This window comes from Molothrus ater, chromosome 2, assembly GCF_012460135.2.
Source record: "Molothrus ater isolate BHLD 08-10-18 breed brown headed cowbird chromosome 2, BPBGC_Mater_1.1, whole genome shotgun sequence".
In the NCBI taxonomy this organism is placed as follows: Eukaryota; Metazoa; Chordata; class Aves; order Passeriformes; family Icteridae; genus Molothrus; species Molothrus ater.
In genome coordinates this window covers 24,880,882-24,908,774 of record NC_050479.2, presented here as the reverse complement: position 1 = coordinate 24,908,774, position 27,893 = coordinate 24,880,882, and the positions used below count along the sequence as shown (strand labels likewise).

Genomic DNA, 27,893 nt, shown 5'->3' with positions numbered 1-27,893 from the left:
AGCTTGATGTTGAGCAGTATCTCACGTATCTTTCTGACACATGCAATAGATATCACATCACAGAAGTGCAGCTGCTTGAATTCTTTAGGGACATGGACTAAGTCCTAGGTCACAGTGCAGCACATCCTTCTGTGCATGCTCCAAATGGCTGCTGTATTTTGAAATATTTATTGGTGGACATAAAGAAAGATGTAGGTATCATGTTCAAAATCCTGAGCCAAACTCCTGCTTTCTCCTCTTCTATGGCTACCTATTCTGGAGGAACAAAAAATTTGCTAGCAGTCAACCACTGTGATTTAGAAGTCACTCCCAGCTTAAGTAAATGTCTTCAGTTATATCTCTCCTGCCTGACCTCCTGCCTCATTGGCATGGACCACAAATATATGGATCACAAAATATGCACTGCTCCACAGAAATCCTTGGACAGACTTCAACAGGCCGGCAAACTCAGATTATATTCCATGCAAGTGCCTGCACAGAACGCAGCAGCCACAGCCAGTCTTGTTCAGAAACCTGAACAGCAAAGATGCTGTGGTGTGACTTTTATAAATGTAACTTAATAATTAGGAATGTTGTGAAGACCTGCCTGCAGCCCACTGGAACCCCCTGAAAATGACCCAGCAGCCTAGTAAGTAATCTGGGAAAGAAGGAAGGGATTTCTCATCACTATTTCTGAACCTGACTTGGCCTACAGTCAATTATTAATACAGTCAGAAGAGAGAAGGACTAAGTCTAGTGGCTACAGGAAACTCAAATCTCTCATTCAGGGCATTTCACATGCACTGCTCCTCACATGAAACCTCAAGGCAACCCAGCTGTAGGGTGCAGAGTCAGGCTCCATGTCACTTGCTCTCCTCTTGGCTAAAGCAAATGGTGCCTTCACTTTTCTGCCTCCTTCAGAGCTTGAGCTCATCATCTCTTGAAAGGGAGGTGAAGGGGACAAAAACAAGGCTCCAAAACAGGATGGGTGCTCTGAACTGCTGTGTTGTTTCATAAATAGACAGTGATGCTGCTATTCCTGCCTCTAGGGCTGACTAAAGGAGCTAAAACAGCGGGGACCAAAGCTGCCATGGGGCTCTAAGCAATCCTCTACTCAACGCCTGAGGTTTTTCAGTCACATTTCTCTGGTATCCATTTCTGCCTTCACACTACCTGAAAACACAGCTCTAGGATTTGGATATCTCCCTGGCAGTCAAATTAATAAAAGGTATGGAGCAGGCACCAAGCACTACCTAAGTCCTGCTTTGGTCATATTTGTACAGCAGACTCTTAATCTTATGATACACAGAAATACAAAGTTCCCAAAACAAGTTTTTATGCTTGTCATGAGAAGGTTCATGTCTGTATCTAAAGTACTTTTATATACTAAAGCACTTTTGTTTCAGCTTTATATTTAATCCTCATGTTTAATGGAGGAGGTAGGGTTTTCATACTGAACAAAGTAGTCCACCAAACTGAAACCATGCCCTGACCTAGGTTAGGTGTTTTATTCAGGAAATTATTTCATGGATGTAGCAGAATTCTGTGTCATGTCATGAGTTCTGATTTATGTTTAAGCTATTGTTTAGAGGAAATATTAAATCAAGATAATTTTATAAACTCCAGCAGTTTGCTCAGGTTGGTCCATTTTTGAGTTAAATATTTCCATGGAGTTGATTTCTTATTAACCTATTTGCAGATGAAATGTGCATCTTTTTCTCAGTATCCTTCATTTAACGGAGTTTCCCCCACAGTTACTTCTCTGAAATTGAGTATAGTTCTATTAATTTTTAGGGATGCCATGCAGATGAATGGCCTGTGTGATCATACTCCTCTGGAGGATGTGGGTATACTTTAAGGAGAACTGTGCTATGTAGTGCTGCCATTGGGAACAATCAATTCTGAACTTTTAGAATCTGTTTTTGTCAGTGTTGTAAACAACAGCATATTCCAGCCTAAGAGTAACAGACAGATACAGTAATTTGATCATGTGGATTCTCAGTTTTGCCTACTGAGAAAAAAATAATGAGAACAATAAGTTTATTTCTTTAAATAGCATAGTGACTCTAAATTTGGTAAACTGTTGTCAAGGAGAAAATAGAAAATGAATCAGAACTATGTTAAGATATTTGTGCACTTGTAAGAAAAAAATGGAGGAGGCTGCTAATGCTTATTTCAAATGGAAGTTCAAGGTCTCTTGTTTGTGTACTATCCACCATCCAATATTTTAATTTGCATGCTGTAACAATACCAGCAGCTAATATGGGGAAACAATTGTTTTCTTCCACAATTTTAGGAAGCTTTTTTTTTTTTCATTATTTTTTCATTTTGTATCCTTTTATGCACACAGATTCTGCAGATAATGAAAAGAAAAATCTGGAAGATTCTCCAAGAGTAGGGAACCTAATGGGAAAGCATTTGAGACCAGCAGTAAGATACCTCTTCTTGATTATGCTTGGGCTTTCTTTTTTACCTAATTTCCACCTCTTCACTTTTCAACTGCTAGTGGAATGACTCTGGGAACTTTTAGTCACATGCAGCATTTTCTACTATCTTCCACTATTACAATATCTACAATATTTATAATTTTTTTAAGGTTGCTACACTGTTTGAGCTTACATTACTGGGAATTACAGTCTAAAACAGTATGGTTTACAAGCTTGTTAACATTCAAAAATAAGTCTGTAAAGGATTCTTGTAGAACTTTGCTAAAAACAACTATACCCATGGACCCACAATTGAAATGAAGGGAAATCAAATGGACATATATCAGTCAATAATTAGAATGCAAAAACCTGAAAGTTTCAAATTTAGCAATGGACAATGTACTTTGAAGTCCTCAACTATTTGTGTCCTGAGGAAAACAGATTTCTGGGAACATAACACTAATGGTGATAACCATATGTAGTTGTTTTGAACTGAGCAGGAGCCTTTTTGGTCAGTGGCAAGAACAGTCACATCTAGGACATGCTTCATCCCATCCTTACACTGGAATTTAAAACTGATGGACTGCATCACTCCCAGAAAGGTCCTACCGCTTTCTCTCAACCACAAAGGTGGGTGGAGGTAGCTTCCACAGAGAGATCCACCCCCTGCAGAAAGTGTAAGGATGGGGAAATGGATCTCCTGACTAGCTCAGTATGCAGTTAAATGAAGACAAGTGTACCAGAACGATATTCTAGGATTTGTGCAGTCTGGAAGAACTGGCCTTCAAGTATGAAGGTGTCTGCTGAGAAGCCTTTCAGCTGCAAGTCTTTCTCATGTTTTGATGATGCATAATCACACCAATCTCTAAGAAGTCCAGAGTTTAGCCAGAGTCTTGAAATGGGGTTTACAGGATCTAATTTAAGATTTATGCAATATAGGCACAACATCCAGCTGCTGTTTTAGATCACCCAGAGACTCTCATCAGATCTATTTCAGATACCACACCTAAATCTCATCATAGGAGGGTAAGGGGATTAGAGATGTAGCATAGGGTAACTGGCTGAGATGTGTCTACAGAGCAGATGTCCAGCTCACATGAGATGAATCCTGTGCTAAGTGCCCAAGTCTCACTCTCACAAGAAGCTACACATCCTTTGATGGGAACACTGAGTGTGAAGAACTTTATTTAAGAGCAGACATATGTGCAAACACAAAATAAGCTCATGCCATTGCACTGGTGTGCAAGCTCTCTGTGCATAAGGTGAGGTGCTGCTTAATTAGAATTAGGTTGGAGAATCAAGAGTAAAGTATAGTAATTCTGTCCAGAAATGTGTAACATTAATGTTCCCAATGAGACCCACAGGGTCAGAATGCAGGCCTTGGAGGCAACGCTGTCTCATTCAGCCAACTGTAATGGTAATACCATATTAGAGAAAATATTGCCTAGGTAATGGTGTCAGAAAAAGTAACTTTTGAGTGTAAAAAATATGGGACCAATGAGGGAAAAGAAATTAAGAGTAGGTTGTTTATCTGGGAGGAGTACAGGCAGGGAAATAGTGCAGGGGTGGGAAAAACTTGGGGGGAAAAAAAAAAAAAGGTGAAGAGGGCATCAAATTAGGTGAAGAATGAAAGTGGTGAGGATATACTAAGAGCAAGGGCCGGGACATCTGCAGGCAGCAGTGATGTTGACTTGTGAGCACAAGCCCATTGGGAGCCCCCATGGGGAGAGACCACAGGTCTCTTGGCCAGGCATGTCCCTGTGGGAAGGTGGGGTAAGAAGGGATAAGCTTGTAAGGAAGGATAGACTTACTCCTGAATACCAACTGCAGGAGCAAAGGCAGTGGAATTACAACTTAATAGCCCTTTTGTGTAATTTATCAGATTTTTTTACAGTGATTTTGTACAAATTATAATAACAAGAAGATACAGAATTGTAATTCACTGTTTCTTGCAGTGATGTGGTTGTGAATAATTACTAATAACAACAGTGATAAGTTGCTTTGCCAAATAAAGAAATGCTAAGTTTTTAGAGGTGTTTTCTTTAATCAGCAAATCTTAGGTTACATCTAACACCGCTCAGGTCACACTGTTCAAAGCTAAGCATCTCCAGAGCTGGCTTACCCAGCCACTGGGCTGGGATGAATATATTCATCATGTTCAAGGAACATGAACACTGCTCAAACAAAAGCAAGAGAAAACATGTAAGTAAGTGCCACCTATGTTTATAAAGCTTGCATATTTGCCTAGTGTAAATATTTCTCATTTTTATGTATAGCAAGCATACAATGTGTGTGTCCCAACACAAAAATTTTTCTGCCCTCTTGCTTTTCATAATTTTTTTGTCTCCAAACAATATTATTTCTCTATTTACACATCTTCAGCCAAAAAAAGACAACTTAAATGCAGTTTCTTTCAGCCAAGCTCTTAAAAAACACAGAAATACATATGCACTTTTCTTTAAACTTTTCCACACGTTAATGATTTATTTGTTGCTAATCTTGGCCACATTTGGATAGCTGTCATTTCTGCGTGCCCATTCAAGTACCTCCACTTCAAGGGCTGGTATTCTAACAAAGAACAAAAGCAACCAGAGACAGACCTCAAAGTACAGTTCTATGAGTACAGAAAGACCAGGAAATATAAGCCATTTCCTTACATACAGCTCAAAAAATAATTACGGAAATTATAATGAAAATATTGCAACTTGCAATCAAAGACTCCATACACCGACATCTTCTTTGATAACGTTTTGTACATTGTAGTTGTGCATTAACGTCTGTGCTGACAAGCCCCATTCTGTTCACCCAAGTTTCACCAAGGCATGTTTTAGAAGTTTGAGGAGCTTGCAGAAGCACTGAGCTAGGACTGAGGTGCTGACATACTGCATGCCCCTGCAGTGTGGCAATGCACAGCACACTGGAGCAGCACATTCAGATGCTTCCAGTGAGGCTTCAGCCTGGAAGTCCCGAGGGAATTCCTGGCATGCCTGAGAGTCAGCCTCTGTGTCAGTGCCAGGGAGACCAGACCAGGCCACACCTCCAGTACGAACCTCTGCTTTCACATTTGACCTTCAGCTGTTGATACCAACATTAATTTCAAATTTGGTTTATACAGCCCTGACTTAGAAACATTATTTTTTTGCTTCCTTCAAAAGAAAGAAGAAAAAATAAAGTAGGAGTATGACAGAGTACTCCTGCTGCTGATCATCACCAGACAGAGAAGAACTTCATCAGATTCAAATGTGACAGCACAGTTGTCTTTGCTCAAACCAAACATTTTACTCCTTTAAGAGCTGAAAACATTTGTTGCCTGTTACCAAACTTACTTCTCTAGAAATATGTATAAACAACCACTCAAAATGTGTTGAGAATGTTGTCAGTGGAGAAGGCCTGGATTGCCCAGGAACAGGCCTGGTCTCTCCTCAGAGCTACAATGTCAAAGATGCAATCAGCCATCGGAAACCGCCTGCTAACAGTCCCGCTAGTGCATGGCACAGTAAGACCACTGTGAAGACCTTAATTGTCCAGGGAAAGGGAGAGATAATTGGCACAGGCAGAGAGGAAGGAAAAGATGTGGGTGTGGATCCTCTCTCCAACTGTTCTGAGAATTATTTCACTAAGAACTAATTCTTTCTTTCATATTTGAATGAGAGCCAGAACCTTTTCCAGAGTGGATGCATGGCAACTAGAATAATTTAGTGCGTGACCTCAAAATCTTATGAATGTTTACACTTCCCACCAAAAGTAGGGGGAGCCATGTATTTACATATCCTTCAATGAAAAAACTCTGGATGAGGAAATTGGTCCCAGGAAGAACACAAAAAGATACTTTCCACCATCTGTATGAAGAGAGCTGGTCTCCTAACCACTGCCTAATGGGGTCCTCCCAATGCAATGAGAAGAGCTGTACTTGTGGCAATCAATTATTTATTATAAACTGTTGTGAAGTTTCAAATGCCCTCTCCCTCTCAGGTAGTGTATCAAGAAAACTGGGAAGCAGGATGCCAAGAAAGCAAGTGGCTTGCTTCAGCTCTGAGTCCTGATGGGCGTGGGAATGGCAACAAAGGAGAAGTAACCAAAAGCACTACTCCTCCCAGGGTCTGGGATGCCTTTGTTTGATGTCTGGGGTGAGGAAAGGAAGGGCAAGAATTTAAAGTCCCCAATGCTGAGAAGACCCTAAGAGACAGAAACTGGTCTTCACAAGGGTGTCTCAGCAAGTATGTTGAAACCAGCGATGCGAAGTATGAATTCTGTATCTCTCAGAAATGAAGCTATAAAAGACTTTCCTCTTATGGACTTGCTTGTTACTCTTGATTATATGAACCTCCTGGCATGCAGCCTTGATTTGAAGGCTGCATAGTTTCATTTCAAAGTGAAACTTCACAGCTCCACATGTTCACTTTATTTGAGGTACTATTTACTGTACCCCTTCAGATTTTAAAGTCCTCTTGTTGCCATCTGGAGACACTGCCTTGGAACAATGGCAGAAGCCAGATATGATACAGTGTGAACTTATCCATCACATTTCCATAAAACCATTTCTAATTTTGTGGCTTTCATCCAAACACATATTTACCCAGAAAACCAGATGAAATCCAGAAAGAGCAGCTGTGATATAGTAGGCATTAAAAAAAAAAAGGTCTTTAAGAGGCCAGGCAATGAGAAATGCTTAAAAGCTGCTTACATATAAAGCACAGATATTTGAATAACTCTCCAGGGGTCTTGCCTAGTTGTCCAACATGAGTTTGTTTGCAAATGGCACATTTTGAAGCAAGCAGCATATGTTGTGACACGGTTTTCTGTCAACAAGTGTGAGAATGGAAGTCTCATATTTTACAGGTAATGAAGTTAATTCAGCCATATTTTTCCTTTTTTTTCTGTCACAAGGTGATTAGACGTTATGCTACAAAAGATGAATATAAGATAGGAAAACCCAGTTAAAACATTTTAAAATGACAAACAATTTAAAAAGTCACCTCTATAGAAAAATATAGTACTCCCGCTTATTTTTGAAGAGTCTTTAATGCCATGGGAAAGGAATCCTAAAAGGCTGCCCCAGGTCTCTGCATGAAAGTGCTCCAGCTTTCAGAAGCTAATGAAGGAGGGATAAGATGCAAAAGGCTTTTTTCTGGAACAAAATTGCATCCAGAAAAGGAAGAAAAATATCATCTGGCACTTCTCTATTTGAGCCTGCCTAAAGAAATGACAAATTTTGTCTTAGTCATCAGCTGAGGCTTGAATATATGGTAGCAGGAGACAGGTGATACTGCAGGAACATGAAGCTCTTTGAAGAGTGTGCAACCATGGTTAAAAATGTCTCTTACATCTTACAAAGGGGCAAATATTAAGCAGCCATGAAGTGATACCTATGGCCCACAATTATTACAAAAAGAGAATAAAAGTGTTGCTCTGTTTTACCAAGGCCAGAATTGGGTTTGCCTGCAGAAAAAAATACCCTGCAGGTATGAACCCAGTAAGATTTTGAAGCTGAAAATGTATTAATAAAGATAAGCAAAGATACCTACATTAATTATTACTATTAGTTAAGGCAGGCCCATTGACTTCCTTGATTATAATAAGAACTCAGACACCTGAATACGTAGATGCCTAAATTTAGGGGACTTCATGTGACCTGGTTCTTTGTTCAAATAGGATTTTTTAGCTAAATCTGAGAGAAAGGTACAGGATGCAGCAGTAACTACTGTAAAATTTACCTTACCGTATTGGTAAGATAAAATTTGGTATCCTATTAAACTTCACCCCATCTTTGCAAAGCCATACTTTTGGAGATGTGTATTCTTTCACTATCACCTTTTCTTATGAGACAGCAGACTCTCATCTAACATGCAAGATGACAATTCTCATCTAAAAGGATGGTGGTCTTAGACTAAGATGTCTCTCTGGGACATCTTAACATGAGTCCTTGTTCTCAACACCCCACCCCTAGGAATTAAATGCATCTCCACAGAAGCTACTTAGGTCAGTATTACAGAAGTCAGAAGTGTTTTCTAGTTATCAGCAATGAAAAAAGTCCTTTGACTTAATTCTGTGATTTTATTGTGACTTGCCAAAGTAGACGTAATCACTTGTTAGGGACACTGAAAAGCACAGATTGTTTCTCTTTTAATTTTTAATTTTTATTCTAGTATTTTATTCATGCAAACCACTGTGCATTTTGTATTTGATCTGCCCAGAGCTTATGCAAGGTGCAAGTTAGTGAACAGTGTGATCTTGATATGTGCAGTTACACTGGAATATTTTCCATAAAGGAATGAAGTTAAAGCCTATCAACTCTTAATCTGAATTTGGCTTTTGTGCAATATCTTATATGACTAGAATAAAACCTCCTTTCCCATCCCTAAGAACAGAAAGACATTTGTTCACATACTAGTAGCATAATAATGAACCACAGCATTCACTCATTAGAGTAGCAATTTCTATATTTAACTACTTCTGGTTTCCGAAGTCTAGTCGTTTTCAGTTTTGGAAAGACATCCAAATAATGATATCATTTGCTTGAAACAATAGAAAGTCTGGATACTAGTCTATATATGGAGATTTTTTTTAGTCTATTTATAAACCACGCCAGTTATTTGACCTGTCTAGTTTACTCACCTACGTAAATTGGCAGACTCAGGAAACTTAAGAACATATTATTCTTTGTGACTGGTAAGCCTTAAAGGTTGCTAATTATACTTCAGATAGGCAACCAGTATTTCTGAGAACTCATCTGTGCCTATTACACTAAGAACAAATCAGCCAGCCAATGTAGGAAAGATTTTTTTACTTTTGAACCAGCAGCAGTGCAATGGCATTACTCTGCTCGTGGGGAGGGGACTGACAGAAACCAGCTGTACAGCTGTTCACATGGCTGCAGCATCTGGACTTTCTTCAGTGCACTGCAATGGTGCCAGGGCTTCCCAAAATGTGAGCATAACCACTGAGATTTTATTCCTGTTTCATGTTGTCTGTAATAACTTAAAAACGTTTGACTGTGTCTGAACTGCTTTTATCAAATGAATTTGTTAACTTTGTTTTGCTCTGATAACTGTTTACAGACATTGTTCTGTTTACAGTCATGGTTCAGACATGGTTCAGACATGCTGATCTGGTTCTGAAGTGAATACTTAAGAGATCCTGGGAGTTCTTTTTTCCCTTGGGAGGGATGAAGTTGGCGATGGTTTTCAATGGCCTTTTAAAATCTTCTTGTGCCTGCAGAATCAGATATAATAAAGAAAGCAAGAAAGATGAATTTAAATTCTTCCTGCAGAATTATATAAATCACAATTAGAAATATCTACCAAGAAGTGGAAGCATGGAATTATCCCTGACAGCATGATTTGGAAGGAATGGATTTGCACAGGTTTATCAGTGATGGCACAGATTGGCTGACACTGCATTTATCAAACCTGTTGATGGGTAAGTCCAGTCCAGTATAACCTTTACAGCCCTGGCTCAATTTTCAGAGTTGACTGTTAGACAAATGACTGTAGTGGAAATATTAAATGTGGAAATTTGCTATGCAATTTTTCAGAACTGCTTCATGGGACTGGACTGGTATTTCCTTAAAAGTAAGAAGAATGGGTAAGAGATTTGCAAACTGGAAAAAGAATTGCATTTGATGATAAAAGTGTTTACTGCTAACTGCTTGGTCAGATGCTTCACCCACCATTTCCTTTCTATTTCAGTCAAGAAAAAGCCCATGAGAACTAGCTTTCTTACTGACCCATTTTACTTTCCACTTTTGATTGCAAAACTTAACCTCCTCCCTGAGCCTTACTGGAGCCTCTGCTCCAAGGTGATCTGTGTTGCTGCTGGTAAAAGCCTTGGATATGTGTTTAGCAAATAAAGAAGCTACAGTAGAGGATCTGACATATCAGGGCTATATACAGACATCTGTGGAAGTTTTCCTATTTGCAATGAGGTTAAGAAAAGGTAATCTAACAGAAGAAAGTATTCAGAATGAAAAGACCAATGCGCCTCTTGTGGATATAAAATCTGGTAGTCAACTACCATTGATAATCTCTTTTCTCACCTATATACTTTTGATTTCATTAAATGTCTTAAAACATTTGTTCATAAAACTCACATGATATCTTTCTTTCTTCTGCCAAAGAGCTCCTTTAGTTACTTACCTAGTTAGGGGTCAAAATCTATATCTCAATGTAATGTATTTGTATCTGTAGATTACAAAATCAGAAATCTGGAATGGCTGAATTGTTACCCTGAATCCTAAAAAATAAATGACAGTTTATTCTTTGGCTCTTTCTTCATCCTGCCTATCTGTTTCCACATAATTTTAATGGGAAGAGTGGCAAGGTTTGTTTGTTTTATTGGGGTTTTTTTGGGTTTTTTTTTTGGAAGGGGGGAATAGGAGAGGTTTCACTTTCTTCCAAATATCCTCTTGACTATACAAGAACATTACCACAGCCATACTATGAAACATTGGCTCAGGATATGGTAATGTGGAAATTGCATTTATTTACTCAATGAAGAAAAGGGTTCATCTTTCCCACATTACCACTGACTTGTGACTTAAAGCATGCTCTGGTTCAGTTTGGCAGCTGAGCTGATTTCTGCAATGTTGCAGAACTGGGTTAAATGCACTTTCCCAGAGTTTGATGAGTCACTGGTTCAGCTTGGTCTAGGACCCAGATCTTCCTGCTTTCCGGTCCACTTCCCTGCCCAACAGACAAACACTGTCTGCATTGCTGCAATTGTTGCTCAGCCTCCACACCAAAAATGCTCTTATCATAGTACAAACAACTAACATACTGAGATTATAAACAACCAAATATCGAGCTCTCAACTGACTTAAGGGATGTCATTTGGCTTCTCTTTCACATCCCTTTTCATGACATGCTTGTTATTTTGCAAACAGATCTACAAAATTCAGAAATGCTCATGTCTTGGCAGTAAAAAGTAGAAAATAGACAAGAAAAAAGTAAGTAATGCATTTATAGCTCAGTGAATGCAGTGATATGATCTTGACTCATGATATGAGCTTCACTCTTAGAAGAGGTGGAACAAATCCCAGAGTGCTCATCAAGCTCAAAGGTTTTAGAAAATGGTAACTGATGCTTTATTCAGAACATGTTTCTGTATGGGCTGTACACACCACCTAACCCAGGAAGAACAGCCTTGAATTTGAAATCCAGAGGCAACCAGAAGACTGGATGCATCTATACAGCTTTGCTATAAGCAGCTTTCTGTGAAACTCCTCATAGGTGATGCCAGCTCAACATAATGATATTGAGAAAGAATGCCCAAAGACTAAGGATGGATCTTAGAAAAACTTTATCAGCAATGGTGTGGAAATAACCTGGGGCTGCAATGTTCATGTTCAATAAAACAACAACCATGAATCCAAGCTCTATGTCTTTGCTTGCCTCCTTGGAACCTCACAGATTGTATCTCATGCCTCTGTTCAGAACAGATCTTCAGATTAAAGATCAGTAATGAGACTGTTGGTCTCTTGAGTAGGTACCATCTTATTATGGCACTGGTCTGGCTTCTCTAAGATCTGAAACACCAAAACCCAGCGGCTTTCCTCTGACATAAGATGCAAGACTCTGCTAAACTCCAAAGCAAGTAGAGGAAAACAGTTCTCCCCATGGAGATTAAGGAATCAAACCTCTAGTGAATCATTACTATACATATGGCTCAACCACTATAAAGACTGTTCTCCAGGGACCCTTTGCTCTACCACAAAAACCACAGCTTCACTTTCAGGCATCAGAAGGTAAAGAAAAATCACATATTTGTCTTGTCTTTCTTTTCTGTGATCATGGAGAAGTCAGTATGTACACTATATTTTGTGAGCAGAATAGATCTCAAACACATTAAGCTTCTAGAAGGACTCTACTACATATTCCCTCCTGGAAGAATCAATCTTTCACCGTGTACTTTTATAAGCTCAATGCTTCACCTGCTGAAAGCCTGGCAAAACAGTTTCATTGTTACCTCTTCACTAGATCCTTCCTTCTGTGTTCTGTTTCTCCAACGTCTAAGAAATTATTCCAGTTGATTTTTGATAGGCAGGTCTTCTTCATGAAAAGGCAACAGTACTGACACATGCTGGATCAGTACTGAGGTCCTGAGTCTGGTCACACTCTGTCAGCAACAGCTGTTGTTCACAAAGATGAATCTCACCAAGCATGTATTTGAGGGGCTAAATTCTGTTTGGTGCCTGCAAGCTGCATAACTAGAACTTCATTTCTCCATCTAACAAGCTGAGCAATAATCCATAAAAAATTCCCATTCTCTGTTTATACTACTTAACTTGTAGTCTTCCCTTTTGTATCTTGAAAGGTAAGAAGAGGGTTTCTCTAGTCACCAGACACTGGGATCTGTTTTACTGAATTGGAAAACTGGTAAAACAAATCTTGGGGGCAGTTACTCCAAATCCTCCAAACCTTATCCAATTTATTTCCTTAGTGTGTACTTACACACACACAAGTGTAATTAATTTTCCATCTGTGAAATATAATAACTTTTCTTCTGGTTTCTTGTCTTTTCTGTTTTTCCTGATGAATTGGGTTCCACTCAGCCAAAAGCTTCTCAGTAGCAGGACATCCCAGATAAGTTGCTAACTTGGTTTCAGTTTTATTGATGCTGCTCAAGTACAATCTTTTAGCACAGTTGGACCATTTCTCTACAGTTCTCAGGATGCTACACCATTCACACAGTGTCCATTAATGAACATTTATTCTGCCACTCTGATAATTCAAGCATTATATTTCAGTTTCCCTGGACCTTTGTGACTGCTGCCCATTACCTTCCTTAATCATTGACACACTCTTTCCTTCTCTCTGTACAACACTTAGGTCACCAGATCATTTGGTCAACTCCCTAAAGTAGGTTACAGTCACACTAACATTAAGCCTTATTTTGTGGCATTAGTGATTCCTGCTGCCACTGCTACACAGAACACTGGCTTTAGTACCTTAGGGGAGTGCTTGCTCCTGTTGGTGCTCCTGTGCTTGCTTATTACACACAAGCCAGATTTTGAGTCTAGGTCACCACTGATGCTGCAAGGCAAGGTACTGAAAATATGGGCATGACAAAATGAATCTTTGAAGATCTTAACATGGTAATAATGAAGACCATTTATGGATTTCTCTTCTCCTATTTACTGAGAAAGATGAAGGGTATCTCTAGTAACACATTTCTCATAAGTTCTCGTGAAATTTCAATGCCTTGCTTTTTCTTATTCATCTCCAAAAAATCTCCCACTGCAAATACCCAGTTAGCCTTAACTCTGTTGTCCCACTAAATCCAACTGTATCCCTTAATCATGGAAATCCAGCCTCTTCTTGCTTAATGAAGTACTTCCTTACCATCATAAAATGTGATGTTCTTGCCTGTGAATTCCTGCAACAAGGTGAATTAGGATCCCAAGCAAGTAAGTTTTTTCTGGTTCTGTTGTTTTTATTATATTTAGGTAAGTAAGAAAACATGATTTCTTGTGTTTTCCTCATTGAGCCACATCAATAATATAAAAATCATGTAAAAAGCTACTCTTAAAACCTCACAATAACAAACCCCTCATCCTCCACACAAATATACTTCTTTAACTCTTACAGTCCCAAAGCCCAGTATGTTTTTCTTTGTAAAAAAACCACAACAAATGTGACTATTATCCCCCCATGGTAACAGTCTAACTCTCCAGTGATCCCTTTTTAGCAACAAGGGACCTACATGAAACACGACTGAAGACAAGAGTTTATGCAGATGCTTAAAGAGCAATACAATTATCAAATTAGCAATACAATTACACAAACAATTATCTGGTTTTGTACTTTGACCAAAAATGCAAGTTATTAGCCACCTCTGTTCCATATCTCGTCTTTTTTAAACTATTCTGTTCTTTCAGGAAGAGAGCAGTACAATGCTGATGTACTTTGCAGTGTCTATTTTGCTGGCAACAGCTGGCATAGCTGGCAAAAGTGAGGTTAACTTCTCACTTCCTCCGCTCCCCACCACCCCCCATCCTAGGAACACAGGAGGGAAAACGGAATTGTTCTTCTGAATTGCACATCCGTCAGCCTCCTCCTGGGAAGAGACAGCTATTTCTTATCTTGGCTGTTTTACATCACTGAAATGTGAAGGGAGAATCTGAAGGAAGGAAGTCATAGAAAAGAGAGACCTCTAGGTTTCAGGGAACTACCAGAAAAAGGATGGGATGGTTGGTGGTGGTGGTGGAGATGAGAATGCTGTAGGTAATAAAGAGCTACAGAATCTCCAACAATAAAAAACTTTTTAAAGAAAATACTTTTGATCTGCTATCCTTTACCCTATTGAAAAGACAATTAAAGAAATACCTTTACATTATTTCAGTCTGCAAACTTCTTATCCTCTGAGATTCTAAAGGAAAGATGTCTTTCTCTAATGTTATCCATGCCTCAAAAATAGACAGAAAAACATCCTTTTTGTACTATTCTGGGACACACTGCCCTTGAAAGTAGGGATTTACAGCTAAATCTAGTATAAATAGTGTCATTTGGTAATACTTCAAGAAATGGCAGCAGGGTTAATTTAGTCTTCCCTTGGGACCATAAATGAACACATGGATTCACTGAAAAGACACAAAGCAATGCTAATAATCTAATTTAGAGGAAGATCTGCTTATAGGACAGACTTGAAATGCATTGGGGCAAATTTCAAAAGATCAGGAGTTAAAGATAAGCATCCAAAATGCAGAGTGCTTATCTGAAACTTATTGGGACTATCTGATGCTCTGTGAAATGGTACCAGAAATCCTGTACTGGCAGGACATCTGCAGCAATTTCACAACTTGCTTTCAGGCTAGAAACTTGATCTGTTTGGTGGTAATTCCTCACCTCTGGATCTTGTGTAAAGCTGAGAGCATAGCATAAGAACTCAAAGCCCAGTAACTTTAGAATCTCCTATCTTGGAAATGCTAACCAGGCATGTCAGAACTCAAAACTGCTCATGCACCAACAGGAGCTTGGACAAAATCAGTCACTTTCTCCAAAGAAAGCAGATGATCTGAAAAGCAGCTCTTTCTCAAGGACTTCTACGGACGAGTCTTCTCCACAGCCTAGAAAAGAAACATCATCTCTTGGCATCTGCCTGGGAGGGAAGGCAATTATGGACCAGGCTTTATCAGGTTTAATTGAACATTTATTTTCTAGCATTTTGGACCTGTGTGTAAAAACCCATTAATTTAAAGAGTGTAGAAAATGGTATGCCAAAACATATTTGCAAAGCATTGAGTAGGTAGGTTTTTAATAGCTCATTACAATTCTTCTAGTAATTGGTAGGCTGAAAGTTCAATATAGTGCCTATAAGGATAGGTATCCTGGGATAAATAATGGCCCCAATAAATTGCTCTTGTCCCAAGAAGTGGAAAAAATGTGTTTATGTGGGGAAAAATATTCCTAAGAGATTATTTCTTCTTTTCTTTTTTTTTCCCTTATGAAAGAAAAAACCACTTAATTCGGTCAGTCCGTTCTGCGTGGCTGGGGCTCTGCAGTGGCTGTGCATCCCCGCACCGCTGCACTTTCTGTAAAGCGCCAGGAGCGCGGCGGAGCTGCTGCCACCCGGGGAAGGGAGTGGGCAGGAAGGGGCGGCGGGAGCGGCGGGCACCGCTCCCGGGACAGCGGCAGCAGCAGCATCAATAACAGCAGCGATGCTGGCAAGGGCCGCGGTGCAGCCCCACGGCACGGTGCAGCCCCGCACGGCACGAGCCCCGCACGGCACGGTGCAGCCCGGCCCGGCACGGTGCAGCCCCGCACGGCACGGTGCAGCCCGGCCCCGCACGGTGCAGCCCCGCACGGTGCAGCCCTGCACGGTGCAGCCCGGCCCGGTGCAGCCCGGCACGGCCCGGTGCAGCCCGGCCCCGCACGGTGCAGCCCGGCCCCGCACGGTGCAGCCCGGCCCGGCACGGTGCAGCCCGGCCCCGCACGGTGCAGCCCGGCCCGGCACGGTGCAGCCCGGCCCGGTGCAGCCCGGCACGGCACGGTGCAGCCCGGCCCGGTGCAGCCCGGCCCCGCACGGTGCAGCCCGGCCCGGCACGGTGCAGCCCCGCACGGCCGGACACACGCGGGGAGCTGGGGCGGAGCAGCTCCGGCCGCTCGCCCTGCGAGGCTTGGGCTCCCCGCGCTCCTTCCTCGGGGCTGGGGACGGGAAGAAGCCACCGCAGCCCCCATGCCCTGCTCCTGGAGGTCGATATGACGCTGCGAGCGCGCTCTGCGATGGCGGCTTTGACTCCTGCTGTGGAATGCTTAGGTTTTCCAAAATGACGTCTGATTAATTGGGAGGTGGAAAGAACAGGGAAGTGTAAAGATTTATTTATTTTGTTTGATTCATTGTTCCTGAGGAGGGAAGTACTGCTCAATAAGAAAGCGTAATTTAGATTACCAGATTTCTGGGTGGAGGCTCAAACTGGTGCAGTTTGTTTGGTTCTGCAGGATGGGTTGTTTTTCTTTCGTAAGCAAAGCTAAAATTGATTCTGACCTATACTGCTTCTTGCCAGAGAGGTTTCCCTCACATTGAATTCCCTGTTGGGGTAGACATCTGTCTTCCTGAATGATCTCAGCTCAAAGATAATACAGACCTCCAAAGAGTCAATGCACACAAGTAGGTATCAAATCTAGAAGCACAGCTGTCCTGTACACAGTGGATGTGTTGAGTGTCATTTATCACCTGGACAGCTCAGCCAGGAAAGGCTGGTATTGCAATCACCCTGTCAAATCACTGCTGCCAGTGGAGTGCCACTATACAAGAAATACAAATCAGGAACAGCACAGGCTTTACCCTCCTAGCTTTATGTATAAAAGGCTTTTGTCAGCAAAATGTGTGTATGTGATCCACTGATGGTTGGACTGCCGACCTGGCTGAAGTAAGGATGTTACTTGGACAGCTTTCAAAAAACTGGGCAAAGACTGCTTGACTTGCCACAGGAGTTGAAGAGATCCTGAGCCAAACTTTTACTGACACCCACCAACCTAATGTACCTCACCCCATGTCTGCAGCCTGGACCCAGCCTTCATAAAAGCATCCTCCTTGCCCACATTTCTACAGCAGCTCTCAAAGCACTGATTAGTACTAATTTGCAGTGTTGAAACTGTGTTAGTATGTCAGTCACTTTGTTTCACTCTAAAGAAGCTCTGTTTCCATAGCACAGCACCTGTAGCATGTGTTTTGTGGCATGATTCAGTCCCAAAGCTCAGGACGAACACAAATATCCTTTGTATCTGCCTGCTGCAGGGCAGATGTCCATCCCATCTAAATATCCCTTGCTGCAAACTGAGGAACTGATCAAGATCAGTACTACCAAACACTTCGATTTTTGCTGGTTTTTAATAGCTCATGACAATTCTTCTAGTAATTTGCAGGCTGAAAGTTCAATATAGTGCTTGTAAGTGCATTTATATGCTTTCTGCTTTCATATTTTTTCTAATACTTGGACTCAAAAATAGCAAAAATTAATCGTTTGTGGTATGACATAGCAACAACAATATCAAAACATATCTAAGCAAAGCTGGGAAAGTTTACTTAACCTGGTGTTAATTTCTGATTTTTTTTGTATACAAACAAAAATGTAAACTTGGGTTTTTCCCAGCTTTGACTATGGTTTAGATCTATACAGTCAGAAAAAATTATATGACTGCAACATACTTTCTATGTAAATATGAAGTGTAAAAATCTTCAATATCAAAATGATAGATCACTTGAGTTATTAATCTTTCTGAGTAGGAAAAATTTGTTTTTCAGATACTTTTCCATTAAATTTCTTAAATATCTTTGAAATGTGGCTCCCTCACTTTTAGATTAGAAGTTGCCCACACCTTCAGGAAAATAGTAGTGGTGGAAAGGTCAAGCAACTTTCTTATCCATGCCTCCATACAGACTCAAGGCGCCTGTGCTGAGACTTCTCTGCCTCAGGGAGCTTGCCCAGCTCTGCTTTGCTGGGGAGATCTGATAAGGCTGCAGGTAGGACTGACAGGGCTGCAGGCAATGAAGACCAGCAAGGCTGTTCCAGCTGTTTCCCAAGCACGGCTGGAGCCTGCCAATGTTACTGCTGTAGCATAGCCTTGTGCATCAGATCAACAGCCAAAAGTGGAGAAGCATCAGTGGAATATCAAAAGCAGTTTTGGTATCACTTTGCTATCTGATCTCATTGAGGTTACAGACTTTCTATGAAGGGCTTGTGTCTTGTTTCATTAAAATGCTTTTCTGCACTGAATTTTTTTCTCCTGGCATTAAATGTCTTTCTCTGGGACATGGCAATACCTACTGCATGAGGAAAACAAGAGGTCCCACAAGCATGTGGAGAAAGTTCTTGGCTAGCAATGCAGAAAAGAAAAACATTTTTCACTTACTCACTCATTTGCAAAAGAGAGAATATTCCTGAGAACTCCCAAGCCTCTGTTATCTTTGTGACTGATCCTTGGTGAATAGCCGGCAGCAAAATGAACTTTGCAGAGTGGCTGAATATCAAATAATTGTGGGTTGCCTGGACTAGAGAACAGCACCATTACCACTTATCTTGTTATGACAAAATGAGTTAGCATATTTATCATTCTTTACTTGATAAATGTAAACACTAGGGCTATGGAGGGACATAACATCATTTTCTTCCATTTCTCAAAAATAGCAAAGCTAAAAGTCTTCTCTGTAAGTGCAGTATATTCAAAAATTAGAAAAAAAAAAGACTGGAGAAAGGTTTCTGGGACTTGGTTTTCTAATTTAATAATGGGAAGAATGGTTCCTTCCATTCTTCCTGTTTTTTGCCTCTCTAACTTGGCGGGTAGATAGAAAGCAATTTAAGAAACAGGGAGTTGAGTTACATCCAAGTAAAAAAAAAAAAAAAAGAGGAGCTATTGAACTGAAAGAAACAACTTCAGTGTTGAATTAATATTACATAGGGGTGTTCCCTGCCTTACTTGATGATGGCAACAGCTCTTGCCTTTACAGATGGGTGTATCTATTCCTTGAATTTACAGACAAGCTTGAATTGATGAATTCAAAGCTGTGCAATCACTTCTTTCATCTTCCTGTTACGCACACTTACTCCCTAATGCCCTAGCTCCAGCCTCCTTAGAGCTGCAGGTATCCTACAGGCTTCTCTGCAGTGCACCCATGCTAGCAGGCAGCAACAGAAAGGGGTGCTTCTGATTTTCCTTCGTGCACAGGGGGACTCAGGTGAGCTGAGCTGGAAGCTGCTGTCTCTGGCTGGTCCCCATGCTCCACTTTCAAGCAGTGTGCCCACAGGGCTGTTTTATAAAATATGGTCTGAGAATCACACGAGAAACTGAAGTAAAAAAGAAAATGGACTGAAAAACAACAGTTACAAACACTTGGCTCCTTAATGCAGCCCAAGGCAGGAAGTAGAGGCCAGAGGAGCCTGTCCATAGACTGAGCTTTGGTATTACACATCTGGAGCTCTGTCACTTGTGTCAGCCCATGATGGGAAAAGATTCATTGGTGTTACTCCTGACACCTGTGTGTGGAAAGACCACAACAATAAAGCAGGTCATTTAGAGTATTCAATTGCTATAAGCAGCATAAAAATGAGGTAATTGTAACAGCAAGACTAAGTTGGAGAAAAAGATGTGTTGACTTGCAGGAAAAAGAATTAGTAAACCTAAAATATGTGCTAAAAGGAGCACATAAAAAAAAATCATTTGACAGCTACTCTGAATCTTCTGACTGCACTAAAAATAGTCACATAAACTAACTTCTGTGCTGCTGCCTTTTCTTAAGCAGAAGTATGCAAACTAGCTTTAAACTTATCTCTTATCTCTATACTTGTTGTAATTGGAATTTTCCAGAGGAATTTGTCTAGCAGTTGTTTTTAACTAATGTTCACTAAAAGCGTGATGAAGCCCCATCAGGGAAAATAAATAACAGTGCTGTGACACTAGGAACCCAGTTGTCATCATAAGGGATGAGAAAAAAGATAACTGTCTGCCCTGGCCAGTAGTGTTTTGGTGGTCTCAGTAAAATCTAAGATTGAGGATAATAAGCTGGACCAAATTATGTGAACATGAGTGTTCTGTCATATTCCTTCAAATTATAAAAAGCCTTGATAAGTTATTCAGCTGTCTACAGTATCAGATTTTAGAAGCACTTGCTGTGTATCTGGAAAATACAATATCTGGGAAAAGGAATTGCCTCTCATCCAACTAAGAGTGAAAGGCTGGAGTCCTTAGGCCTTTAAGATGAAAAGCTTTCATCCTACAGAGGAGGACACAGTTTAATGGTGAACATGAAGATAGTGCTAGGCTGGCAATAGGACTTGATGATCTTAAAAGGTTTTTTTCAATCTTAACAATTCTAAGATTTTTATTAGTTAAACTACTAAAGGTAGTCACAGAGAACACAGTCAGTCAGGGAGAAAGATGAAATTGGGTTCTCAGCACATTTCATGCTACATGTGCAGCTGGTTTCTTCCAGGCTGAGAAAGGAAAATGCCTGAAGAAAGGGGGGAGGAAATTCTACAGGAAATTTGGTAAAGATTTCCTTTTCTTGTTTTTCTCATGGAAGAAAGTGACCTGAACTCATAAGGATAAGAAATAAATGCTCCAAGAAGCCTCATATAATTCAACTTCTTGTCAAAACAGCCTGATCTTCTGCATGCAACACTCTTACAAGTTCTAATGGAACAACTTAATATAATTAGTTCCATCCAATCTGCACAATTCTATCACTGATGAGTACAATTTTGCAATACCAGAAGCAAAATTGAGCATGACTGAACTCTTTTCCTGCAATGTCATGTTGCTATACAAATAGCAACTGGCTTCAGGCTACAACATTCATGCTGCCCTTTGAGTCCAGGTTAGTCTGTGCAGGGTGGCTGCACTCTTGGGCCTCTTTGGAGAGGCAATGAAAGGACACTGTGGGTGGTAGAGAAAATAGAAAGTAGGAGCAAGAAGTGGAAATCTATTATATGCCCACAAAGCTAAAAGGGAAAGAATAAACAAAGCACTATTATTCCTTCTGTTGCTGCTTTTTTATAATTCATTTTCTCACTGAGTTTTTTTTTTCACTAGATTTCTTTCATCTTCCTGTCTCCTGATCTTTCTTTACCAAAAACCCACTGTGCTGAGATGCACTCAAGCTTAAAAATTATTAAAGAACCACACTGTATTTATCCTCTCAAGTGTTCCTTTGTGCAGAGGCATTTTCTTGCTGACTGGGGTGCTGAGCCAGGTAGCAAACACACAGTGCACCTCACTCCAGCAAGCATGCTCTCTCCTACACTTGACCTGGGATCCCCGTGGAGTGCAGAGCAGGGGTGCCATATCTCTTAGGGAACCCCTAGGTCCCTGTCCCCTGGCATCAGGCAAAGCCTCCTCAGCAGAAGCTGTGGCAGAGCTGATCACTGCCAGCAGCAGCCTGTAGGGGGGTAGAATATAAGTAAATAAAGGTAGTATAGAAAGTAATCTTACCCCCTAAAAAGTTGCAGCTGGATTAATTATTAAAGATTAGAGCGGGCCTGACTTTAACAGGCCACAGCTGTAGCCAATAGGAAGAGTGCTATAAAAGAGTGGATTGGGTGGTTGAGGGGAATTGGAGTCAGTTGGCTGCTGTGAGAAGAAGGAAGAGCTAGTGCTTGGAAGGAGCTGCCTATGAGAAGCATCAAGGAGGTATGAAACTCTAGCACTAAGGAGACAATAGTATGGAACCTTTGTGATATAATGGCAATAGCAGCCTTCCCCCTCTGGGCTCACCCCAAAGATGGATTTGAGAAGGCAGGAGTTGCCTCTTGTTATGGCCATGTGGCTGTAATGAAACAGCCAAGCTGTGCCCTGCAGGGACAGTGACAAACAACAGCCTTAGAGCCATAAAAAAGTGCCTGGGGGTTTAACATGCTCAGAGGCAAAGCCTTGAGCCCGTGTCACCGTGCGCAAGCTAGCGGTGTTTTCTAAATGACAAAAGGCTATGGACTCCTGGAAGATGAGGTGTGCTGCTGAAACATCTCAGAAGGGTCTGTTTGACACTCATTGCTGACTGTGCAACCAGGGAAGAGACAGAGACATCTCCAGAGGAGAAACAGGTCCTGCTGTGCCTGTCTGGACACCCATGCACCACGCAACAGGCTCAGCTGTGCCTGGCAGGCACCTCCTCCCCCAGGCCCAGCCCAGACCTACTGCAGAGCCTGTCCAGAGCCACCATGCAGGGGGAAGGGAAGCCAAGCCCTTCTGAAACCTGACTTCTCTGAAGCATCTCATGTTGCACATTTACTCTTCTCAATACTTGGACCATTATGAAGGAGAAAAGCTTGCATTAATGAGTATATCAAGTCAACAATTTATATCAACAAGTAGGCAAGAAGATTTTCAGGTATAGAGTTTATTTTTTCCTGACAATGTGGAGAAATTCTTAGATTAGTAGCTAGCAAAAGGAGTAATGGATGTATGGTATGCCTTCAGAAGCATGAAAAGAAATGCAAGGAGGAAGAAATGCATGCCTGATGAAGTCTCAATTTACTTGAGAAGATGCATTTTACTGTCTTAAGTGTGAAATAACTTTCTAAAATTGAGTTTCCAGAAGATCCTATTATTATTTCATCATCGCTGAATTTATAGTACTTCAGGGAAGGCTTCTGTTTCTTAGGATACCTCCCAGAAGAACCTGGCATTGGAATGCTTGACTCAGTAAATGCTTAACTTTGGTAGCATAACCTTCTTTCCAGCAAAACTGACCTCTGGTTATTTTTGGAAAAGAAGACATCATTTGGAGTTATCTATCTGCACAGTATTTTTTAATTTGCTGAAAGAACCTCAATTTTTTTTCCCTAAAAGTAGAGTTGAAAGTAAATTTTGTGAGTCTTCAGAATATTATTAAAGACATTCACAGAAGGGATTATTTTTCCATGTAGGATGAATGACATATGTTATGCAAGATTGTATGGATAGGCCAAACTTCCAGTTTGATTAATCCACCAACTTTGTCCAAGGCAAGATAACCTTTCAGAAAATACCTTCTCTATACAAAAAATAGGATCTGAGCCAAAAGGTGGGCACTTTTGAGTAGGTTTTTAATAGCCAGTAAAGCCAGAACTGCCTTTTCTGTGTGCTTCTTCATGAGTTCAGACAAAGGTGTGGATGTTTCAATATATGCTGAAGTAACCATTTTCAAAGATGAGAATACTAAGTTGCCTGATATTCTTATCAGACAGAGACCATCAAACAGACTCTTGATTTGGAAGATTTTAAACTCAAAAAAGGAAACAGCCCTAAAAGCAATTGTATCCAGGGTTGAACTTTACAATATAATATTTGCCAGAGAATGGTAACCACAATTTCATCCTTTCAGGCCATGAACAGCTGCACTTTCTAAGTACGCTGTGAGTGTTTCTTTGCATTATTTCATCCCTAATGCCCCAGTTAGGTAACACACAATCTCCTCTTTCTATTCATCCTTTATAAACTTAATTAAAAAGTCTGACTGGGGAGAATTGTTTGTAAACAATTGTAAACAATTCTCTTGTCAGTGGAATGACCTTTTTTTCCTAGGTATCAAGTGTCACAGTTTGTTTCTCTCTTCACCCTGTGAAGCCTGTATTAGGAAACAACAAAGTAAACAATAGAAAGAAAAGAAAAAAGCCACCGAGCTCCAGACCACTGAACTTAAAGGACTTAACATAATCTCTAAGCTAATTGAAACAGTGTGGTAGCCTTTCTGATAAGTCTTGTATAATATTACAGGCTTCCTGGAATACAATGGACTCTGTCCCAAAATTGCCCAGAATTTCAAATGAATCCGCATCCATGTAAAGAAAAGATGCTGCATTATGGACCAATCCTAACTTGTATTAGTAGCCCTTAAGAGACCTACATTCAACCTTTTAATAATATCAGAATTTCAAAGAAAATGCAATAAAAATAAACTGCCTTTGTGATGGTACTTTTAATGATGACTTGTGCTGGATGGGAAGATCTGTTGCTACCAGTGTAGAATGCAAGTATACAATAGTCTCTGTATGACCTCAAAAAGAGGAAAAGCCTCTTTTTGAGGGATTAAATTCCCACTCTCCACAACTGCAAATTTGACAATGATCATCACAGCTAGCTGAAATGCACTTAGATTTAAGAATTGGGATTTTGCCACTCTGCAGAGTGAAAATGCATTGACTGATGAAGTTTTAACCTCACAAATGTCAAGTCTTGACGCCCACAGGAATATTGCATTTGCCCTACTCCACATGCCAAGTAAGATAATAAAGTTAACATTGGGGTAATATCACATTTGTGGAAATAGGCCAAGTGACAAATGCTACACATCTGAATTTCCTTCTTTCCTTTCACAGAAGAATTATTACTAAATGTAAAAACATAAGAGACATAAGTGAAAATAAGGAGGATTGCTGGTTAAATAATTTTAAATTACCATGACTATCTTAAGAGAGAGAAAAAGCAAGAGCATTAACTGGAATTCATTACACTGTAAGAAGTAGGCACACCAATCTCAAGTTACTATTTTCAGCCTAGTATGCATAATAGGACAAGAGGGCAAAGGTAGAAATTAAAGAAAAACAAATTCCAGCCATCAGGAATCATTTTTCACATGAGAATCATAAATGTTGGAACACTCTATCAAGAAAGGTTAATGAGGCTAACAGCTAGCAGCCAAGGAACATCAAATTAGATGGCATCATGGGTGGATGACAAAAAAGAAGGAAATAATTTTGCAATTATCCTGAAGGCAAAAATGCTTCTGATGCTCTTTGCCTGCCAACATACATAAAGAGCCACACTTCCCTTTCAGTTTTATCTGCAAAATCCAATAACCATCCCTAGGGGAATTGGACAGCATCAGTGACAGGATAATCTGGTCTGTGGGTTTTATGGAAGGTATGCAAGAAATGAGAAAGGAAATATTATTTTTCCTTAATTGGCTATGATTTAAAAACTATGTTAATTTATATATATATAGTACCTATATAATGACATAATGAAACTAGTAAACTTGTAATATTAGGCTCTTTCATCTACCTTGCAAAGGTAAAACAAAAGCTGAGACTGATTTTAAAGCTAGATCAATGTGGTTAAATCAATCTGTGATTATTTTAAGAGTAATCAACTACTGAAAAAATCTAGTAGGAGCTGTGGTACTCTTTGGCACTTAAAACCACAAAAAATACAGATGAGATGTTTCTCCAAAACTGGCACTGTAATTCAAACATGAGTTAAACTCAGGAAATTCTCACAGCCTACTTTGTAAATATCAGTCTTGCTTTATATATTCCATATATTTCTTTACACCAATATGCCACATGAATCAAGTTTTCTCTATCAAACTGAGCTTGTACTTTCAGCTGATGATAGGGAAGGACTGCAGATGAGAGACGGACTTACAGTTAGTGCTGTAGTTCTCACACAGGTGTAATGTGTGTGTGGGGGGGGTGTCATAGGACACTCTCTGCTTGCATAACTTCACCCCAGACATAACTTCATTGGTTGGTAACAAATGTAGGTGACCAGTCTGGTGGCATATTCTGAGTCACTTTTCCAGGACTCTATTTTCTACTTCTGATTCTTAGAAATTAAAACTTGAACCTCCTTAAAGGAGGGAATATGTTTATCAGCACAGACAGAGAGAAAGGACATACAGCTACAAAACCAGGAAAGCTTAAAGATGTATGTGATGTTAAGTCACTCATTATTACCTGAGGGAGGCTTGAAAGCAGAACTTCAGTAACGATTAACATGAAATCTCACTGTCAGCACACACTGGAAGAATTTCTATTAATTGTTACCCTGAAAACTAAATCCAGTCAATCCTATTGTGTTCTGTTGCATCCCACAGCAACTAACATAAAAGTTCAAATGCTTACAGCCTGACCCAAAGTGTGCTTAAACCCACTGATTTAAAGGGGGTTTCTACAAACATGTTGCACTTTAAAAGCTGACTGAAAACTTTAGACCATTTGATAGCACACACAAAAATTGGAATTTTCTGTTGAAGACATCATGCTGTTCTGCTTAAAAGCTGGTGGCACGAAATGGCTCTCATAACACTGAAGTTAATTATTAAAAAACAGTGGAGCTGGGGAAGTATTGTGTGTTTCAGCTTTAATTATTTAGACTTAAAGCAACTGGTCACATGTCCTTAATAACTAGACAGAATCCATGCAACAATATACTGAGATCCCACAGCACTAATTCTTTACAAATCATGCTCAATATACTGTTTGGAAATGTGACCTTTTGGGGCATGTTTAATGCAGCACAGCAATACAGCACAGAGATTTAAAAAATGAATTTCAAATGAGCTGTCTTGGGTTCTGTGTCCGGCCTAAATAGCAAAAGTCGCAGTGCATTTGTAAAATCTGCTAGAGGACTTCATTCAGAAAGCTCTTGCTGCAGAAACACACATCTTGCTGAAAGTAACTCTCATATTAGCGATGTACCTAGCTCAGTAACCTGTAGTGGTGGCAATGCCACTCTGATACATTTCTTTCCCTGTTATTTTCAAAGCTAGAGATGTTGCAGTTAATATAATGCAACCACAGCAGGGATGTGTGTACAGAATGCTAAGGAGGAGAAAATGGTTAACCTGCTTACAGACCAACAGGGAGAATGAGTTCCCTCTCCCCTGTATGCGGGGTCAGGCAATGCACATCTTCTGCTTCATGCAGACTGGGGCATGACTCACAAACCAGCAGATCTGAGGATAACACCAAGCTGGATGGGAGTCTTGATCTGCTGGAGGGTAGGAAGGCTCTGCAGAGGGACCTGGACATGCTGGATCAATGGGCTGAGCCCAACAACAAAGGGCTGGGTGCTGCACTTTGGTCACAATAACCCCAGACAGAGCTACAGACTGGGGGCAGAGTGGTTGGAAAGCAGCCCAGCAGAAAAGGACCTGGGGGTGATGGTCAACAGCCCGATGAACATGAGCTGGTGTGTCCCCACGTGGCCAAGAAGGCCAGTGGCAGCCTGGCCTGTCTCAGCAATAGTGTGTCCAGCAGGACCAGGGCAGGGATTGTCCCCCTGTACTCAGCACTGGTGAGGGCCACACACTGAGTCTTGTGTCCAGTTCCGGGCTCCTCCATTCAGGAAGAACCCTGAGGTGCTGGAGTGCATCCAGAGAAAGGCAACAAGGCTGGTGAAGCTGCTGGAGCACAAATCCTATGAGGAGCAGCTGAGGGAGCTGGGGTTATTTAGCCTGGAGAAGACTCAGCAAGGACCTTACCAGTCTCTACAACCACCTGAAAGGAGGCTGTAGTCAGGTGGGGGTCAATCTTTTCTCCCAGGCAACAAGTGACAGGACAAGAGGACACAGTCTACACTGGGCCAGGGGAGGATTAGGTTGGACATTAGAAAGAAGCTCTTTACAGAAAGGTTGATGATACATTGGAATGGGCTGCCCAGGGAGGTGGTGGAGTCATTGTCCCTGGAGGTGTTTAAGGAAAGACTGGATGTGGCACTGAGTGCCATGGACTGGTTGACAAGGTGGTGTTCAGTCATAGGTTGGACTCAATGATCTCAGAGGTCTTTTCCAACC

The 27,893-nt window shown here is 40.7% G+C and overlaps 1 protein-coding gene across 1 annotated transcript in view; it reads right to left on the bottom strand.

Annotated features, from left to right (window-relative positions):
- The window catches only part of COL4A2 (collagen type IV alpha 2 chain), a 145,239-nt gene that overhangs the window by 104,318 nt on the left and 13,028 nt on the right, over positions 1–27,893 (bottom strand). The gene's annotated exons all lie outside the window — the stretch shown is intronic.